The sequence below is a fragment of the Podarcis bocagei genome (genome assembly GCF_964188305.1).
Source record: "Podarcis bocagei genome assembly, chromosome: 4".
Lineage (NCBI taxonomy): Eukaryota > Metazoa > Chordata > Lepidosauria > Squamata > Lacertidae > Podarcis > Podarcis bocagei.
The window spans coordinates 74,065,265-74,087,465 of record NC_138128.1 but is presented as its reverse complement, the minus strand read 5'-3'; the positions used below and the strand labels follow the sequence as shown (position 1 = coordinate 74,087,465).

The 22,201-nt window shown below is 41.2% G+C and overlaps 1 long non-coding RNA gene across 1 annotated transcript in view; it reads left to right on the top strand.

The window, feature by feature from the left end:
- Positions 1-22,201, top strand: part of LOC308584795 — a 107,106-nt gene that overhangs the window by 57,237 nt on the left and 27,668 nt on the right. Inside the window, exon 4 of the long non-coding RNA XR_014007009.1 lies at positions 2,768-2,837. This is a non-coding gene — a long non-coding RNA (uncharacterized lncRNA). The remainder of the gene's footprint in view (positions 1-2,767; positions 2,838-22,201) is intronic.

Genomic DNA, 22,201 nt, shown 5'->3' with positions numbered 1-22,201 from the left:
GCAGAGAGGCATGGTCAGTTATTTATTGAGCATTCATTCTGATGTACAGTACTTGCAGGGAGATTACACAATGTCGTATCAAGCAGTCATTATCCTACACTTCCCAGTGCCTTTTCCTGTCACTCTCCTTATTGCAAAAAGTCGGGTTTTGAGTAGAAGCTGGTTTGTTGTGCAAGAGCACCAAATCAACTTTAATTGCACAAGCTGAATTTACCAGTATGTGATTGAATCCTACCCCAAAATGACAACCATCTGGTAGTGCCCTAGGTCAGAAGATGCATATTTCCCAAGTTATTGGAATAGTATGGGAAGTGACAGTCTTTTCTGATAACAAAAAGAACCAGAAAATGCTGCATTTCTGTCTTGAGAGCCAAAATAGCCTTCTCATTTCTTCTGCCACCCTTGAGTTGCAACAATATTTGGCCACAGCCAAAAACGGAAAACAAGGCCACTTTTTTCATATCCCGACTGCCCTCCCCATTTTGACTGCCATTCTCTTTGCATTTGCCATATTCTGGTGCTATAAACAGTACATCAAAGAGCTGTGTTCTAAGCCTGAAGCATTAGCTTTCACTTGTTAGAGGATGAGTTGTCACAGAGACCTTCTGACCATGCAAATCATGTCACATGGCCTCATCCCTGAACTTGCCAGAAGGAATGACATATGGTACCCTACAAGTTCCTAATGGAGCAATCTTACTGAGATGGCAAACGCCTGTGGTAAGATCCTTAAATTAACACTTGGATGTATAAAAGGAGGCAATTAGGTCTTCAAAGACCAGGTTACATATCAAACTAAAGGATATGGATGTCCTATTTATGGCCCTAGCTGAAATTTAATACACACAGTTGAGAAGATCCAAGATACAGAATTAGAATCTCTCACTGGTTTTGAGGTAAACATCAAGGATGAAGAGTGGAACATTTCCAGAACAGAGGTTCATATGCATCCAAAGGTTTTGTTAAAGGGAACACACACAGTTACATAGTATTTATTGGGAACCCCATGGTTTCAACTAGAAAACCTCACAGGCTGAGACCTAGCCTAGTAAGTTATTGTTTATGCTGAGCCATCAAAGTCTTAAGGCACCGAAGGGACTAGGTGTGTGAAGCTTCAGACCCTCTGGTTGGAAGTATAACATCTCTGGATTGACCAGCCCAGTATAAATACTAGTAGCCTAGTTGTTTTCCCATGCCAAGTTAATAAAGCAGTACCAGCCTGCAGATCAGACCCCATTCAGTTAATTGAGTTCAAGTACCTGGGTTGGACAACTCACCATTCAAGCCTAGATTTGAATACTGTTTCTTATAGCCCTAACGTGACCCTGATAATATGTAAGGTACAACTATCTGAAAATACAGATTTGTGAAGGTTGAGGGAGAAGGAATGGCATATCTATATTATAAATTGAAATTTAATAAAATAAATAAATAAAACAAAGCCAGAGGTTTTATATATATATATATAAAAATTGTATGTAAACTTTCTGAATTTTGGCTTCAAATCTATTTGAAGCCCTAAACATTTTCACTTAGAAGTAAGTCCCACTGAATTCAGTGAGACCTAATTTCTCGCAGAAATATGCTAGGGATTGCAGGATTATGGCCTGATCCTAAACATACTTGGAAGTAAGCCCTATTGAATTCAACAAGACTTTCTCCCGAGTAACTCTGCATTGGACTGTAGCCAGATTAATAAATGATCTGATAACACAGCCGTTCCTTCTGAGTCTGAAGTGGTTAAGTTTGTGTGTGTTGCTGAGCATCTCAGTACAGTACTTAGGAAATTCAGGTCACCATATACTGAGTCTTAAAAACAGATCAAGGAGGCTAAAGATAGGTTCCTATTTCTGACAGTGTTGGTTCCTCTTATCAGGTACATGGCTAAGAAAAGGTGAATATGATACATGGTGGATTTGAAGCAAAGCTCCTTACTTAGTTGCAATAGTGTGCCATTGCATTGGCCGTGGCACATGAATCTGATGCAGTTTTCTAAATGTTCTAGGAAGCTGCCTTATACTGAGTCGGATCCATGGTCTGCCTAGCTCCATATTGTCTATACTGGTTGGCACTGTATAACTTTATCTGCTAAGAGATTGTTGTAATTAAGCGGTTATATAAATTGTCAAAATAAATAAATAATGTAGAGGAGAACTAGCAACACTTGATGGAGCAGATTTATTACTGAGGGCTGGCGTATGTGTAGTAGATGCAGCTGTCAGAAATTAGTCTTCTCTATTAAAGATCATAATATTTTCAGGTAGGTACTCACCCCACAACTGCAACTGCATTCTACATTTATGGTGACTGAGGGTGAGACAGGGGTAGGGTTTAAGGGAAGTGATGTGGTAGTTGAATATGTGTAGACATTAGTGATTGGATTGGGTTGTCTTATTACATGGAGAACGTTTTTGCCTGACATTCCCATGGTGGCTACTGTATTTAGAAGAGTGCTCCCAAACCTAAATTGTTGTGTCTGCCACATGGAATTTCCCCTGCGTGGGTAATTGCCCCTTTCTGCAGCAATCCAGCCCTTCAGCAAGGAATCACATTTAGAAATTCTGTCAAATTTGCTCTGCCTGCTTTCAGTCAAGCGGATGTTGAGATTCAATTTGAAGGCAATTGTCTGTCTTTGATCCGAGACCAGATGTCTTTTCCTCGCTACACTTCTGGGCTGAATTCCTTTCAAAAGCTGTTTTCTAACATGCACAAGTCTTGGGTTTCATTATTATTAATGTAGCTTTCCCCTCCTGCCTTCACTTTATAGAGATTACAGTTCAACATGCCAAGACATCGGGAAGCTAGAGACATCCACCAGCGATGCAACTGTCCTGCAGGTAGGAACTCCATATTGTGATGGTGGTTATGACTGCTTTTATATACAGTAGATATAGAGTATCATTTGAGTCTTTATGGATAGGGAAGGAGTGGACAACTTTGATCAAAAGCGAAAGGCAAGCCCTTGAGTTCATTGAAGGTTGTGTAAAAACCAGCATTGTTTTGGAATATTTTCTATTTGTCTCCTTTGATCTTTGATTACTCTATTTGTTTTAAAATATTTATCCCCTATTCCTCAACTAACAATTAAAACCAACACTCTGGTAGTGTTCATGCTTGCAGTGTTCAGGGGTGTAGCTAGCTGCTCTGGCACCCAGGGCCACATGGGGACACAGCGATCCATGCACCGGGGCGCCGCAGCGATCTGCCCGGGGGGTGGAGCGGCAAGCTGCCCACAGAGTCCGACACAAGCCCCATGCTGCCGATTCAAGCAGTGTGGGGCCGTGAGCCACTGTGTCAGTCCCAGGAGAGATGTGTGGCTCGGGTTCGCTGCATGCCAGGCCCCGCGGTAAGTGCCACCCCCCGCGGTGTGCCATTTTGTCACCCCCCCCCTCAAGGATGACACCGGGGGCGAACTGCACCCCCCACCCTACACCCCTGGCAGTGTTCTCCTCTCTTCAAACCCTACCTCTGTTAATGCCACAGACTGATGTACCGTGATGTCATAATCTCTTGGGAAGGCAAATATGTCACAGCCATTCTAATTTGCATTGATTTAGCTACTCTGATGACAAATTAAAACTGGGTAGTAATAGGCCAAGGCATCTGAATGTTTAGAGGATCTAAGGACTTACAAACTTTGAATTCTAAGGTCAACAAGCAACATGTGTTTAATTATATTATTTAAGGGATAGAGGGGAAATTTATTTGGTCCACATTTTAAAGCAAACTGGCTTAATTCACAGTTCTGGATTTCTATAGGGATTGGACCTTTGTTAGCAATTGAGTTGTGTATTTTTCTGGATTTTGTGACGCACTTTCAGTTCAAACATGCGCATTTTAGAGGGGAATCCATAAAAATGCACAAAATGCATATTTATGAGGAAAGCACATACAAAAATGTGTGCTATTTTGATGTAAAGTTTTCATATGGTTTAAAAAAACTTCACGGAAAATAGGACGGAATGAATTTAAGATTGAATGTATGCAAAACTGAGTGTTCATCTAGGTAGTTCGTTCATCCCTATTTTATATAAACATTTCCTACAAACCATTTTTGTTCAGAATGCTTGAGTACTTCCAGGTATTTTTTTTTATAAATAATTAATTAAATAATAAAAACAAAACACACTGGTAGAAATATCTAGACATATGTCAAATATATAAGTGCTTGAAAAGGCAAACCAACCTGTGCTTGAATGGCATTTTAGATTGGCCATCTTGATCGGGGTTTGCATTGGACCCGTACACCACCTCTAGCACTCCCTGCCACTCTCCCTTCTCCAATGAAAAAAAACACATTCCTTTGGGGAAAGGGAGGAGAGAATGGTTTCATCTACACAGGAGAGTCTCTCCTCATCAGCAAATGACACATGGGATGTCTTTTCCTACTGGGCATCATGGGGTTTGACTGTATATTGCCTCTTATTGGCTACAAATGATGTGTGTGGGTTCATTTTCTCCCAGAAATTGTTACGCTTAAAATCAACCCCTATGATCTCCAACTGGAAAAAGTGTTCCACATGTCAGTCCCTCTGCTGTCAACTATCCATCCATCTTCCCTAAGCCAAGACTTTTCCTTGGGAAAGGAGGAGAAGTAGCAGTGAAGGGGATTGGCTGTAGCAGTGGTTTTGAATGTTCTTATTGACATCCCAAAAGCCCTTTGATGAGAATGAACATTTGAAAAATCTTCATTTCTCAAGGAAATCAGGAGGGGGAGAGCAAGTCTTCTCTGTAGAGACTTGCTCATGAAATGTTTTAATAAAACATATTTTAATGAGTGAGACTGCTAGCTCAGGACATTGAGGCTGCTTTGAATCAAAGTAATGTATACCTTTGGAATGTAAGCACAATTTTAGAAGGATTCAGTATGTTAAGGCAATGATTTAGAATGACATCCTTTGGCTACTCCTGCTTTTGATAATAATGATGATGATGTCAGGGCTGCAAGGTGATCAATGCCAGCAATATAAAATGTGGCTGTTAAAGCCAACATATTTTGTATTAATGTGTTTTTTTCAAATTTATACCACTGGACACAGCTGTAGAAAAGCTATGAACACTGCAGTCCTATTCAAAATGTAACATCATGCATTTTTCTAATTTCTAATAGTGCAATCCTACACATGTCTTACTCAGAAGTAATTCACTGGGCTGGTGGGAATTATGAATGGCCATGCAGAACTGTTGATAATCTCACACATGTGGTAAATGTGGAAAGAAGTGGAATTATACTAGTGAATTTCTGCAGTTGTCAGAGTACAGTTGTCATCAAAATTTTGCCTAAAGCAAAATTCAAAGCAGTTTTGATGGTGCTTTCTCAAGTGAAACATCTGAGGAATTTGAAGCCAGAAGAGTTTCAATGATACGAGCAACATTTGTTAAGTTAATTTTACACATGCCTATGTAACAATGAGTCAGCAAATAAGAGTGTGTGTGTGTGTGTGTGTGTGTGTGTGTGTGTGTGTGTGTGTGTTTGAGTGCGTACATGTACATGTACAAGACTGAGTATAGCAGGGGTGGGGAATTGATGAGTCATAGTTCCGATCCAGCTTGTCTGTTCTGTGGACAACAATCCCACTAGTACCACATAGTGGCAAAACCACTGAATGAAGTGTCTCTTTCGTCCTGTAGCTGCTGCCATTGGAAATAGATCAGAGCACTCCAAAAACAGGGAACAGCACTCTCCTCTGCTCTGATGTTTCCTGAATGCACCTTTGGGAAACAGAGCAGGTAGGAGTGCCGTTTCTTGTTCCCAGAATACTTTGATCTGTATTTGATTGAAACCTGACATTGGACAGGAAGGGTGCCTTGTTCAGCAGCACCAATGGTGGACTGGGTTGGGGGCAGACAGGTAACATTGCAATACTGAGCTGGGCAATTTAAACCCCTCCACATAATCCAGAACCACAGCAAAAACGGACATTGCATCCACTCTGTTCTGTTAATAGTGGATAGCATGATATTCCTCTTCATCACAGTGCTGGGTTAGGTAGAGACATCTACATCAAGCCCAGCACTAATGGGGAGGAAAGTACTCGCCCTTTTCTATGGATCTAAAGGATCCACTGAAACGTTGGTGGTGCTTTATGCATGTCTATGTGGATCAAACTCTCCAACACTCCTCAGATGAAAATAGGAACATTCTATTCTAAATCCGTGTGTGTCCCCCACCCTGTCCTCCCTATATATGCACACTGCTGATGAAATATGGGGAAAGGATGGGGCTGGCTGAGCAGGGGTATGTAACAATACTATACCGGCAAATGTCCTTGTTATATGCAGGACCGTTAGATGCTATATAGTGAAACTGTGAGGCTTCCATCAGCCCATCTTGGGCGTCAGAGGAGGCACCTGCACCAGATGTTTGCAAGGTGGCTCTTCCACGACAGCAAAGTAGTCTCTATGATCAGTGGCTATGGTTGCTGAAGGGTCCTTTTGTGACTGCATGAGCCAGGCCCATGCTGCCACCATTAACCCTGCCCGTGGCTCCTGCTGCACCACAATGAGGGGCCATGTTGCCTCCTCTTTCCCCTGCCCCCACCCTTCCCTGCCCCTGCTCCCTTTCCCCGCTTGTAGAATTTGGACCTCTGTATGTCATAGTAAAAAGCCATGATGGCTGTAGGGTTTTCATGGCAGTCCTGGCATTTTCAGAACATTTGAAAACTATGGTGTATGTGTGTGATTGCTGATGTTTGTGTAGGGGTCAGAAACATTTGCGGAGAACTGGCATGCATCCCCCAGAGGGGTCCCTGGAGGACAAAGAGGCCATTGAGCCAAAAAAGGTTATCCATGTATGTTTTATACGGATGCATATAAGCATTTATTTATGTATTTATTTACTTTCAGATCCGGATTGGTCCATCAGTATAGTGACAGTCCTAACTTAATCTTGTACCAAATATTTCCTTTAAATATTTCAAACCTGCCTTTTAGAACAATGTCCCCTCGCAGCAACGTCCAACAAGAGATAAAAGCAATACAATAAAAAATTTAAAATATAAATTCAAAACTAAAAACCAGGCAAACACCAGTAGTGTAAAACAAACATCAAGAAAGGCTGGACAGAACAATAAATAAATACTTAGTGCCTGCTTAAAAGTAACAAAAAAATGGAACCTCGTTGAGATTCCTGCAACTCTTCCTTTCCCTAACCAAATAGCACCCCTGTTGCAGCTGCACTGGCACCTCCATATGCCCTAAGAGCCCCCCCCCCCCAATTCTACATTCTTGACAATTTTCTTAAAGTGCTGCAATATCTCACCAATACAACTGATACACCTGAGAGAACACACGTGTGGTGTGTGGACTTTAAAACTGCTAACACCACACACGGAGGTTGAGACGTCTGATTGCGTAATTGCTCTGGAAGATGTGTATGAAACAAACGCTTTAAAACATAAACAGTGTGAGCAAGAGCAGACAGCAAGAGTGATGTAGTGCTGTCTGTCTGCATACCAGCAGGTCAGAGAAAGCATGACTTTCATAATGCCTCGAGGTCCACAAGCAAACTGGAGCATCTTGTAAAATTATATCCCTTAATGTCTGTCATTGTCTTCTTTTGCACTGGCCATTATCAAAAGGAGGGATCTAGTCAGCTGCTGAAATACTCTTGGGACACCTCTCAACTTAAGAGTAGCTATTTATGCCACATTTCTCAATGAGAAATAGGTCTTTATTTTACTGGGTAGCTGAATCATATGCTTCCACTTAGTGTTGAGCAAAGATGGGGGGGGGGGCGTTTCAAGAAAACTTTGCTCTCTGTGACATGCCCCACTCCCAATATTTCAGCAATCATTCTGTGTTGTTCCTACTCTCCTCTGGAGAGGTAGCCTTGTTTCGAATGAATGGATGAGTGACTACATAACCAAGGAATAATTGGGTAACATGCATACATGAATCTGTGACTTCCTTTTTTTGCCTCTAGGCACCTGTTGTATCATTACCAAAGATTCCATGGACACGGATGCCATCTGCAAAATTCCCACTCTCGTCCATTTCAGTCACTCTACTGAATTCAATGGGTGGAATGTGGAATTGGAGTAGTGGTTTGGCAGGCGGGGCTCTGGTTGACTTTGAACAATGCAAGTGTGCTTTCTCACTGTGAATATTAAACCAGGAGAAGACCTTGGAAAACACTACACTCTTGACACACACCCCCAATGCCTGATATGCTTATGGCCTAGATGGATTCTTGAACCTAGACATTGTGGTCCTTGTGGGCAGACGTGAAGCTTTCTCAAATTTTAGGAGAGTCAGCATGATGTTTTCAAGGTTCTCTTCTAAAGCCAGCCCCTTATGGTGCCTATAAACAAGGAGACCTCATGTTCCTTCTTGAAAATAAATGTTTACCATAAGTGACATTGCACCATATTTCCCACAGATTCTTCCCCGATTTCCGAGTTCTGCCTAGTGTGCAGAAAGGAAAAGAGAACACAAGTTCATCTGCAGACTTTTTGAAAGCAGCAGAGAAATTGTAAATGGTCCAAACTGTAAAATTTGTACTTTTAGTTTAACAGAAGACTGAGTAAAGTGAAGCTGTAAGGAGGATACATAAGTGTGTGTGTGTCTTGGTTATCTTAGCACTAAAGATAAGAACAATATAGACAGAAGTAAAAACACAGTGTTTTAATGTTATTTATAGACACGATAAGGAAATCTATGTTTCCTTGGGCTCAGGAAACCGACACTACTAATCTGTCATGCTTTGGGATAGGTGTGGCACCCGCTGTGAGTTGAGTTTTTCTCTAGGGTCACCAAAGGTTTAAAGATCACCATAAGACTGTACAGGAAGTCTCCGAGCTGTGTCCGTGATTGTTAGCTGCTGTGGTCTTGGCTGTTGGTGCCTAGCATCTTTGGATCTGATAAATGTTATTGTGAACTTTGTCAAAGCCTGTACTTCACCCAATTTTTAGAACAAGAGTTGCTGCATGTTGTGTGACATGCTGACCCCATTCCCAAAATAATATTTTCAAGGTACTCTTAATACAATAAGTTTCTGGTTAAATCAGATAATTCCATGACTCCTTAAAGGCTAACACATTATGGGAGCATAAGCTTTCATGGGCAGCCTACCCACTTTATCGGCTAAGGAGCTGAACTGTCTTTGGATTTCAATTGCTTATGCAATTGTCTAAAATTCATGATTGCATTTTCATTTAAGAAAAAATTCCCCAACTTTTAACCACTGAAAAAACATTTTAAAGAAAGAAGGAACTGAACACACTTCTGCAAAAGCATCTTATTAATTAAGCATTAGAATATCAACATATGTTGTTATAGGCTTGGGTCTCATAAGTCACCTTTGAAGGGAGAATCCTTAGAAGTTTTAGAATGAAGTGCAAGGGATTAAGAAATAGCCAGCACAAAGTTGGCCATGGAGGTATTGTTCCACTCCATATCTAGAAGAAACCTGTTTTCTAGCTGTAGGCATAATTGTCTACTGTCCCGCTTTGAGCGGGACACCCCAGAATTACAGAAGTCATTTCAGCTTTTGACTGGATCCTGAGATGTCCTGTTTTGGCTCCCACAGGAGAGCAGCCCCCAAAGGTACCCGTTTTGAGGACCGTACTCTCCCAGGAGCCAGGTGACACCTGTGGGAGCAGGATCCCAAAAGACGCATGTCCTGATCGATGTTGGAGGGTATGGCTACAGGAAAAGCTATAAATTTAATCTGTAGTTTGGTGTGTATTTATTTTTTAAACTTCAAATAGGAAGTTATGGTGGGCACTGCTCAGGTTGGGACTGGGGTGTGTCAGTTCTGCAGTTGCAACAAAAATAATTTCCCCTACCAAAGTTGCTGTTTGGATAAGGAGGGATACCGATAGAAGCTTCTCTCCTGACATAAAAAGCAACTTTAGGGGGCAGTTTTCACCAATACCTCCATCCCTCACCACCGTCCACATCCTCATCAGCTCCCCACCCTTCCCATGGTTGCTGTTTAAAGCTTTTCTAAAAATAAATAAACCACACAACTCCAAACAATGGGTTTGATATAACATGTAACTTGGCTCTATGGTTCCAATGAAATCTGATGCCAGATAGATAAACTGTCCTAAACAGCTTCCCTAAGCCGGGGGGGGGGGGGACGACGACCCACTTGGAACACTTAAAAGTATTCAGCTAGTGGGTATTCAAACAAAAGTGGGGTGGATAAGCTAGAAAGAAAGAGTTTTCAAACCATCCAAAATACTATGTCGAATAATGGGTTCTTTGTCAAAAATAAAAATAAAGAGATGGGCTATTCTAAGGGGGCAGGAAATAGTTGAAATGAAATCTCTATTAACAGCCTTCCTTCAGGATATAGCAGGAACTATCTGAAGCCAGAGGTGTGGAAAAATACATCATTCACAGACAACTGTTTTGTCCATGCGTATTTTGATTTGGCATTTGACAATAAAGAGAGGCATTGCATATGTGGGCATTGCAAACAGACATCCTTTTTCACAGGCTCTACTTTTCTGTCCAAGGATACTAATTTTAAAAAGTGACTTGCTCTCACCCATTCATTGAGCTTCATGGCTGGGCCATGAATCCTGCACTGGAAAGGCTAAGTGTATCTGTGTGTATCTGCTATATCACATTGTAACTAAGGAACCACTGAAATAATTTTGATTGTTTTGCCAGAAGAAGGCTTGCGCTGCCAGCCTCTCACTGTTTACTATAGGATTTGGGATTTTGTTTTTTTTTTAAATAAATTTTTATTGGTTTTACAACATTTTTAAGAAAAACAAACAAACACAAAAAATGACAAACATACAGAATAGTTTCAAAGATATTTTCATAAACCTCTTTTCTTGGACTTCCCCATACCCCCCCTCTCTGCATCCCAATGTCCAAATTTGAACTAGCAACTCCCAATTGTTACTTTCTAATCTCTGTCATCTTAGTCCTCTTTTATTGTCTAACCTTGTATCCTTGTACCCTATTGCTTCTGGCAACCACAACATTTTAACATTCATTCAGTTTATAGTAGTCCTTAAGATAGCTTTTAAATTTTTTCCATTCTTCTTCCACCGTCTCTTTGCGTTGGTCACGGATTCTGCCTGTCATCTCAGCCATTGTCATATAGTCCATCACTTTCATCTGCCATTCTTCCAGAGTAGGTAAATCTTGTGTCTTCCAATACTTTGCGATGAGTATTCTTGCTGCTGTTGTGGCATACATAAAGAAATTTCTATCTTTCTTTGTCACCAATTGGCCGACAATGCCCAAGAGAAAGGCCTCTGGTTTTTTAGGAAATGTACATTTAAGTACCTTTTTCATTTCATTATAGATCATTTCCCAGAAGGCCTTTATCTTCGGGCATGTCCACCAAAGGTGATAGAAAGTACCTTCAGTCTCTTTACACTTCCAACATTTATTATCGGGCAAATGGTAGATTTTTGCCAGTTTGACTGGGGTCATGTACCACCTGTAAACCATTTTCATAATGTTTTCCTTTAAGGCATTACATGCCGTAAATTTGATACCGGTGTTCCATAACCATTCCCAGTCATCTGACATAATGTTGTGTCCAACATCCTGCGCCCACTTAATCATAGCCGATTTAACTGTTTCATCCTGTGTGTTCCATTTCAACAGCAAGTTATACATTCTAGATAAATTCTTAGTATTGGGTTCTAACAGTTCGGTCTCTAGTTTTGATTTCTCCACCTGGAAACCGATTTTCCTATCCTGTTTAAAAAATTCCATTATTTGGCGATATTGAAACCAATTTTCTACTTTGTGCTTCAATTTCTCCTGACTTTGTAGTTTAAACTTGTCTCCATCCTGTTCTAAGATTTCCCAATACTTCGGCCATCCGACCTCCATATTGAGTTTCTTCACTGCTTTAGCCTCCACTGGTGACACCCATCTAGGGGTTTTATTTTCCAATAGGTCTTTATATCTTATCCAGACATTAAATAATGCTTTTCTAACAATGTGATTTTTAAAAGTACTGTTAACTTTGTCATACCAAAGATATGCATGCCAACCAAAAGCATTATTAAAACCTTCCAGATCCAAGATGTCCGTGTTCTCGAGGAGCATCCATTCTTTCAGCCAGCAAAAAGCTGCTGCCTCATAGTACAATTTTAGGTCCGGCAGGGCAAAACCCCCTCTTTCTTTAGCGTCAGTCAGTATTTTGAATTTAATTCGGGGCTTTTTGCCCTGCCAGACAAATTTCGAAATGTCTTTGTGCCACCTCTTGAAACATTCCATCTTGTCAAGAATCTGCAAGGTCTGAAACAAAAATAACATTCTAGGCAATACATTCATTTTAATTACTGCAATTCGGCCTAACATTGACAGTTTCAGATTTGACCATATTTCTAAATCTTTTTTAATCTCTGACCAACATTTTTCATAATTGTCCTTATACAAATTGACATTCTTAGGTGTTAAATAAACCCCTAGGTATTTCACCTTCTTGACCACTGTCAAACCTGTTTCCTCCTGAAATTTCTCCTTTTCCATATCTGTTAGGTTTTTCCCTAAAACTTTAGTTTTTTGCTTATTCAACTTAAATCCAGCTACCTGACCAAATTGTTGTATTATTTCTAAGACCCTTTTCGTACTAGTGTTTGGCTCTTGCAAAGTCAATACTAGGTCATCTGCATACGCTCTTAACTTATAATGTTTAGCTCCGACCTGCACACCTTTGACCTGCTGGTCATTTCTTATCATATTCAGCAACACCTCCAGAACCGAAATAAAAAGTAATGGGGAAATTGGGCACCCCTGTCGTGTTCCTTTTTCTATCTTAAGTTCCTCAGTCACAACATTATTTACAATCAGTTTAGCTTTTTGTTCAGAATATATTGCAGCCATACCATTCTCAAAACCCTGGCCTACCCCCATCCCATGAAGATTCTTCCTCATAAAACTCCAAGAGATGTTATCAAAGGCTTTCTCCGCATCCACAAAGATCAATACTGCTTTAGTGTTTATATTCACCTCCAGCTTTTCCAAGATGTCTATTACATTCCTTACATTGTCTGCTAGGTGTCTTTTAGGGAGAAAGCCTGCTTGGTCTTTATGAATCTTCTCCATCAAAACTCTTTTAAATCTTTTTGCCAAAATGTCTGCAAAAATTTTGTAATCCACATTAAGGAGTGATATTGGGCGGTAGTTCTTGAGTTGGGTCTTTTCAGTCTCTGACTTTGGTATGAGTGAAATATATGCCTCTTTCCACGATTCAGGTGCCCTTTTTCCCTCAAGAATCTCATTACAAACTTCTCTTAGTGGTTGAATCAGCCATTCCTTCAGCGATTTGTAGTATCTAGAAGTCAGTCCATCTGGTCCCGGAGATTTGCCCAGTTGCATATTCTGAATGGCAGCCTCTATCTCTTGTTCTGAGATTCTCTGGTTCAAGTCCATCTTACTTTGCTGAGAGATATTTTGTAATCCATATCTTCCAAGGAATTTGTCTATATCTTCTTCATTTTGCGGGCCTTGGGTGTAGAGTTTTTTGAAGTAACTTAAAAAGCAATTTCTAATTTCATTGGGTTTAGATATGTTCTTTCCATCCACCTCTAGGCTTGTAACTGTATTTAGTTTCTGCCTTTTCTTCAATTGCCATGCCAAAAGTTTGCCACATTTATTTGCTGATTCAAAAGTCTTTTGCTTCATTTGCTTTATCTTCCATTCAATCTCTTGGTTCATCAATTCCATATATTGAGTTTGATATAACTTGATCTCTCTTAAAATGTCCTGAGACTTTGGTTTTGTTCTTAATTTCCTCTCTCCTTCCTTTATCATTTCCAAGATCTTCTCTTTTTTCTCATTTTGTTTTTTCCTCTTTATTGAATTTTGTTGAATCAAAAATCCTCTCATAACCGCTTTACTTGCGTCCCAGATCACTCTTTTCTCCACGTCGGTCCTCAAATTTATTTCAAAATAGTCTTTTAAGGTCTTTTGGGCCTTCGTGAGAATCTCCTTATCTCGAAAGAGGGTGTCATTCATTCTCCATCTAAATTGACCAGTTATTGTGGGTTTCATCTCCATCTTCACGGCGTTATGGTCGGAGCAAGTTTTTGGGCAGATTTCCACTTTCTTAATCTTTGGAGCCAGTCCACTAGTAACCCAGATTTGGTCAATTCTGGTCCAGGTCATCATTGCTTGGGAGAAAAAGGTTCCCTCTCTCTCCAGAGGGTTCCTTGTTCTCCAAATGTCTATCAAGTCCATGTTTTCTGTCATTTCGAAAAAAGTCTTAGGGAGTCTCCCTTCTTTAGTGACTGTTAGTCTTTGTGCCTTGTCCATATTAGTGGAGACCACGCCATTCATGTCTCCCATGATTATCATATTGTAATCCAGATAGTCCATCAAAGTTTCATGAAGTCTCTTAAAGAAGTCAGATTTGCCTTCATTTGGTGCATAGATTCCAACAACTAAAAATTTTTCTCCTTGTACTTGTATCTCCACAGCCAGATATCTCCCTTGTTCATCTTTGAATATCATTTTTGGAGCCCATTTCTCCTTCACATATATTACCACTCCTCTCTTCTTAACTTTGTCTGATGAAATAAATTCTTGTCCTAGCCTTTTATTTGTGAGTAATCTCCTGTGGGCTCTGGTTATGTGAGTTTCTTGTAAACATATCAAGTCCAGTTGTTCTCTGTTCAAAATATGAAATACTTGTCTTCTCTTCAAAGGCCCATTCAGTCCATTACAATTCCAACTAAGGAATTGCAAAGCCATCTTGTTATTTTCTTAGGGCTCCTCCAACAGCTCCAAGTTGTTGCTCTTCTTCTGATGGTGGTGGTTTTTGTCCAAACGAGAGATTCAGGATATCCAGTGCTCTCCTCTGTTCTGCAAGTACGTCCACAGTCCCCTTCTGTAAGTCCTCCTGGTATCTTGCCAAAAATTTGTCTTTATCTTGAATTGTCTTTATTTTCACTTTCTTTGCCTTGTAGTCGAATGACAGTCCTTGTGGGAACTCCCACCTGAAGCGGATAGAATTTTTCTTTAACAAAAGAACCAAGTCCTTGTAGAAGTTTCTTAAATCCAAAATGTATTTTGGTATGTCTTTGAAGATCTGTACAGCTGAGTTTCCAATTTGCAAGGCCTTTTCAAAGTGTAGTCCTAAAATTTTATCTCTTTCCTCCTTAGATCTGAGTGTGATCAGACAATCTCTCGGTGTCTTTCTATCTTGCTTTTTACCCAGTCTAAAGGCAGTTGTGATTTTGAATTCGTCTTCCTCAAGGTCCCAGCAATCCGCAAACTCCCGTGTCAAATATTCCACAAGGTTGTCTCTTTCATTCTCCGGAATCAGTCTTAATTTTAAGTTTCTCTCTTTCCTCTGTAACTCCCACAAGGCCAAAGTTGCATCATGCTCATAGACCTTCTTGGCAAGTGGCTCTAATTTCTCCTGCGTCTCTCCAGCAGTGGCTTTGGCCTCTTCGGCAATTTGACGCGTGGTAGCGTTTTCCTCGACCAGTTTGTTTATAGATTCTGTATTCTGGTTTAATCTTGTTGATATTTCTGTTAATTTTTGTGTGTTCTCTGAAGTCTGATTTGTCAGAGACTCCAGAGTCTGGTTTATCTTAAGCAAGGCTTCTGTCACAGCTTCCATAGAAACGGCTGCTCCTTTGTCTTGTCCTGTTGTTCCAGCTAATCCGGCTGTTGTGCCTGAGATTGAGCCTCTTTTCTTTGCTTGTTGCAGCTGCAACTGTTGCTGTTGTTGTTGTTGCTTGATCTTGGCTCTTGTAACTATCTCTTCTTGTGGTCCACTCATGTCAAGGTCAGTTCCCACGGGATTTATTCTCCCTTGGAAAATTCCACTGTCTTAGGCCGTGCCGGACTTTACTTTATCCTCTAGAGGGAGCAAATCAAAATGGCCATAGAAAGAAGTTTCCAAATACAAGAACAAAGGAGACAGTCCAAGATGTAAAAAGAAAGGAGATTAACACAGTCAAAGTCAATGTTGCTAAAGTCTTATAACTTCCAATTGCCACAGTTGCCCAGTATACTGTTTATACTGTTTCTTCTTATAATATACAAAAGTCAGGCACTGTGGAAACTTTGTATCAAGATGTCACTTCACAGGGAAAAGTCTGCTCAGTGTACTAAAAAGGCAGTCCGTTTCAAACTTTCAAATAGATGAGATAGCAGAGGTTTTTTCCTCCAAATAAATCATGCAGTTATTAATCAAATTCACCTCCCCTCTGCCCTGCTTGCTAGAGGGGAGATCAAAGGTCTAAATGTCCGGTTTATATGATCAAAGAGCAGGTCTAAACGGATGCAAGTTTAGAGTTCCGTTGCTTTCACTTTCATGCAGTCGGGGGGAGGCAGACTTCCTTTGTTTAAATCCCCCCGTTTTTAGCCCAATTTCTGAAATTTAAAGGGTCCCGGTTGTTTTCCAACTCTTACTCACGGGAATTCAGTCCAAATTTTCTTTTCAGGAAGGAATCGGCGCTCTCCGCTTATGGCGACGCGGCTTCACTTCGCAGGCTGGGTAGCGACTCTCAGCACCGCGCTCTCTCCCGATGTCGATCCGTAGCCTTTAAAAAGGCTCTTTCACGGTACCGGGGGGCGCGAAGGTGCCCACCGAGTCTCCTTGTTCTCAGGCTTCAGCGCCTGGGATTTTAGGGGTCCCCCGCTCGCCGTAGCGGGTAAGACCCGAACTTGCGAAGCAGTCCTTCTCCGGAGCTCGGAGGTAGGACCGCCATTAAGCGCTGGCACCGACCGGAAGCCAGGATTTGGGATTTTGACACCTCTCGTTTCCACTGTTCCTTTGTGTTGGCTTTCTTCTTTTCATTCTGCCTGCAGTCAGCCTCCATTTACAGCCCACTTTTCTACTAGTTATTTTTTCTTTGTCTCTTCATCACTCCTTTCCGTCTCTGTCAGAGCTTCAGTCGAACTTTTGAACCCCCAAGTGGGTTCAAGGCGAAAGCAAAATGAGTTTTCCATCTTTCCAAGTAGCACTTTATTGTTTCTGTGGAATATAGTAGCACCTAAAAGCTGCATTGCTGTCAGGTTCAAGACTCTTGGGTGCTAGACCCAAGATATACAGTACATGTAAGTAAAGGAAAGTTCTGACCCCTGGAGCGCACATAATCTTAACATCTGAAGGGGGACAACTGGCCAACATTTTATAAAACAGAGATGTGGGAAGGGAACAAGTGAAAAAGGCTGAGGCTGTGGATTATTGTTGCAATAAACAGCAGTTGTCAAACTGTAAACTGTAACCAGGTGTGGTGTGGACATGGTGTGGTTAGTTGTGTGAGAGGATTCAGGTAGCAACACTGGATAGCTGTGGAAGCTCTACACTTGTAGCATGGGGGTAACTGCTCATAGATGGCTCACGTGTCTTCTCATGCTAAGATGCAAAGCAGCATTGCATAATCACCATTCAAAGTGCAGCAACCTGACCGCACCCTGCTGCCTGTCATATGAGCTGAGTGTTGGAACAGCCTGATGAAATGATTCTACCATCTGTCAGCTGAAAAAGGGTTCTGCTGGGGAACATCTTCAGGCCCATTTTAGAGGCGTTCTTGGAAATCGATTGCGCTAATGACTTCCTTATTTCCTCCAAACATTTTTTTTTTTTATTGCCTCAGAATATATAGAAAGAAAATAGGGCTCTAACATCCAGATCTTGCTTTGTGAAGACACTCGTGCCCTCTGAACACTGACAGATGAAAATAGGCACATTTCAGCAGGTCCTTTGAAGGTCTGGCATCGTGGTGGGGTTATGTGGATTTTAAATGTAGGGTGGCAGCCTTCAAAATTGGCAGCTTATGGAGAGTTCAGCTACTTGCTGCAGAGCAGGGCAGCATGAATATTGCATACTTTAAGGGCTTATTGCAACCAGGTATATTTGTTGGTAAGCAGAAAATGGAACAGGTGTGGTGAAATGATGAACTGTGTGTGAACTAGGGAGTTCCTGGTTCAAAAATGCCTTGCCATGAACTCACTAGGAAAGTTCACCCTTTCCGACACAAATTCCTATTTACAATATGAGAATACGAATGCCACCTGGAGGGAGATGCGGGTAAGATATGATATTAAATATGCTGCTTTTCTCCAGAGGCTCTCTGTTGGCAGTTACGGTTTTAGGTGTATCCAGCTGATGTGTTATTGTTGATGTGCAGGTCCTTTTGGACCCGGAAGAAAGCAGAATGGGGGTGTGGTGTAATGAGATGCTCTGCCGATGCATGCAGGGGTTGGGAACAGAACCCTGGTGCGAAATGGTCGCTGCCTGTAGTCCTGTCTTAACTGAGCTATCTCTGACCTTGTTATCTAAGAGAGATTGTATCTCAGTGGTTAGAGCACTTGCTTTGCATGCAAAGCTTCTAGGTTCCATCTCTAGGTAGAGTTGGAAACAAATCCTGGCGGAAACTCTAGAGAGCCCCTGCCAGTCAGTGTAGACAATACTGAGCTAAATGGACCAATAGTGTGACTTTGTATAAGGCCGACTCCTTCCTATGAATGCATAGGGTGTCCCTGTCAGATGTACAGCATAATCATCCACATATAATATTGCAGTGTATGTACCTCTGTGTGGAATGAAACAGTCAAGAGTCTCCTATTTCCCCCTCTTTCCCCCTTATGGTCCTGTTTCATAGAGTGGCTGCTCAGACTACCTTTTATACATGTAGTTAAATCCTGGGTACAAAATAGATGCCTAGTGTGCTACATGATAAAAGGAACACATATGAAAAAAATCTTCTCATTCCCTTTAAAAATAATGGAAGATGTGTCCATGAAAGGACTGAGCCTCCCATTCCATGTACTTAAGAAAAAAGAAAAAGTAGCTATATTTACCTTCAAAAGTGCATACCTATTCTGTGATTGGGTTACTGCACTTGGTTACAAAATGCAGTGTTGGAAGCCACCCTTGTTTAAGCTTGGTTTATTTTCTAATTTTGAGCAAACATTTCATGGGACACATCACCATGGAAGCAAGTTTGAATGGGTCCAAGTTAACCATGAACAACATTGCATGCCAATGTCTGGCAGTTGGAGCAGCTATGCTGAATGATGTTCGCAAACTCAAGTTCTGCTTAAGTCCCTGTCATGAGATTATTGCTCCCCTAATGCACCTCATATATCTTCTCTGCTAGGAGGAGCACTGGGATTGCTCAATAAGTATGTTCATGGCAGGTGAAGTAATTGGTTTACAAGCTCTTAGTAAGTGTAGTTTTTAAAAAGACAGCTAGGGCCTTCTCTTACTCTCATTCTTGCACTCTCTGGGACCCATACTATAATCTTATATTGATTTTATATCAGTTTAACTGCCATGGTTTCTCCCAGATAATCCTGGGATCTGACTTTTGGAGTGATACAGAGCTACAGGTTTCAGTGTACCCAGCAGAGAAGGAATTACTATGAAACCAGTTCAGTTATGGTATAGATTTGCCCAGTGCTTTTTTCTTTAAAAAATATGTTTAGGGGTACTCTCATTTTCCTCCTCATATTGTAATAAAGGTAAAGGGACCCCTGACCATTAGGTCCAGTCGTGACTGACTCTGGGGTTGCGGCGCTTGTCTCGCTTTATTGGTCGAGGGAGCTGGCGTACATCTTCCGGGTCATGTGGCCAGCATGACTAAGCCGCTTCTGGTGAACCAGAGCAGCACACGGAAATGCCGTTTACCTTCCCGCCAGAGCAGTACCTATTTATCTACTTGCACTTTGACATGCTTCCAAACTGCTAGGTGGGCAGGAGCAGGGACCGAGCAACATGAGCTCACCCCATCACAGGGATTTGAACCGCCGACCTTCTGATCAGCAAGCCCTAGGCTCTGTGGTTTAACCCACAGCGCCACCTGCGTCCCTCTTTCATATTGTAATACTGCCCCTCAATGAGGCCCAAAAATGTTTAGGGGTATGCGTACCCCTGCATACCCCCAGAAAAAAGCACTGGATTTGCTCCACCTGGCAGGAATGTAAAGGAATTTTATTTACTCCTTTGTTGCATAAGCAAAAATCACTATTTTGTTCTCACCATTCTGTTTAAATCTTTGTATGTTGAAATTTATTATACAGTGCTGCTGCATAGCATCCTGGGAAGCCAAGATATGAGTGACTTTTACACTCTAGTCAACTCTACGGACTTTTGGATATCCGGAAATGGGGGGAAAGCCCCCAAAATAAACTCTCTTTTTTTAAAAAAAGTAAAGAGGTATCTTGGCCTAGCCTTTGCTAATGTTTATAACATATTGATCTGAGGTAGAGTGGAATACCTCAGAGGTCAGCACTTGTCTTTGCATTTCCCTTTATATTTCCCAGAATGTTTCTCCATAGCTGAGGGAAAAGAAGGGGCTAAGCCCTTCAAAAATTCCACATAGAAGCCAGGAGTATTGTTTTCTCTACATTAGGGTTGCCAAAAATGAATGAAGTTCAACTCCTTCCTCACATATAATCAGGCTACTCTTCCAGGAGGATTGCATTAGTACATAAACAAACACTACAGTTGTTGGTGGTGTACTATAGTGGTCAGAAAGCTTCTAGTCCAAACTGTACCTTAGCCTAAAAAAATGGCAAAGCTAACAACTAACAGGTTAAAAACAACCAACACAGAAGCAAAAGAGTGAGAGTTTTTAACTTAGAGCAGTGTTTCCCAGACTTGGGTCTAAAGTTGTTTTTGAATTACAGTTCCCATCATCCCTGACTACTGGTCTTGCTAGCTAGGGATGATGGGAGTTGTAGTCCAAAAACAGTTGGAGACCCAAGTTTGGGAAACACTGACTTAAGAGATATTTCCTTATTAGGGATACTAAACGTTTCCTTAGAAAACGATGATTTTTGGACATGATCTAAAATGGGCGTAGCCAACAGGGTTAAGGAATGCAGATATTGTTGGATTCCAGCTCCCATCAACCCCAGCTAGCATAGTCAAAGGCCAGGGATGATAGGAATTGTAGTCCAACAGTGGAGGAAGCCATGTTGGCTACCATTGCCCTAAGAGCATGTGGGTCTGTTAGAGCAGAGAAAGGTTTTGAGACTACTGTAAACCATCAAGTTGCTCTGCAGATTGTGGTTATTTGTTAGCCCTTATTCTGTGGTTTAGATGTATGAACCCAAGACCATTCCAACAGTAACTCATTAAGGACAGGGACCAGAAAATAGGAACAGTACCTGACAAATTGAGACAACTGGGGCATGTTAGGCAAGCATCACAACCTCCACCCATCTGTACTGTATACAGGGTGTGTGTGTGTGTGTGTGTGTGTGTGTGTGTGTGTGTGTGTGTGTGTGTAATGAACACAACAATAAGTACTGTGGCAGATCTTCTGCCATGTTCATTCCACAGAAGCAGAACCTTGTTTGGTAAGCAGCCTTCGCATGTCATCCTTCAGTAACTATGATTTGTATGGTCTGAAAATGCAGAGCCACAAATGCTATTCTTAACTGAGCTCGTGAATGTATCCTTCACAGCAGTGGGGCTGCTTTTCACCAGCCTAAAACAAGGAACAAATTTGTTAATTGCATAGCACCCAAGTTAGGCTGAACATCGGTGTATCAGCAACTTATGTGTGAGAAAAGGCTAATACTATTTTAGTTCTATTTTTAATGTCTTTTTACTGTTTTATTGTAGTTAGCTGCTCTGAGCCCGGCTTCGGCTGGGGAGGGCGGGATATAAATAAATTTTATTTTTATTTTTATTATTAAGGAAAAAATGAGTAAGGGGGGATATAATGGAGGTCTATAAATTTATGAACAGGGTGGACAAAGTGGATTTAGAGACATTGCCCCCTCACAATATTAGATCTTGGTATCAGCCAGCGAAACCGACTGGATGTGTTCAGGACTGACAAAAGGAAGCACTTCTCACACAGAGCAATGGACTTTAAGGAATTCAAGAGGGTGAGTTTTTCTGTTGTCATCATCACCATCATTTTCTTCTGTTGTTTACTTGGTTAAAATTGAATTAGTACATATATAGAAAAGCACACTATTACAGGATGTAGTGACGACCACTGGCTTAGATAACTTTCAAATAGATTGTGCAAATTCATGAGAATAGGTACATTAACAGCTAAAATCCCACTAACTGAATGGGACATCTGTACTGTATACAGAAAATGTATAACTCTGAATATCGCTCAAGCTTAGATTTGGTTAATTGCTGCTACTTGCAATATTATGCTTTGCCTTTCTGCAATAAAACCTTGCTCTGAGATGAGGAGCTGCAGAAAGAGTTTCTTTAAGGCAGAAAGTTGCTTTTCTGTCTTACTGTATAATGTGTACTGGTGCTTACTGTTTTTAATAATTTTAT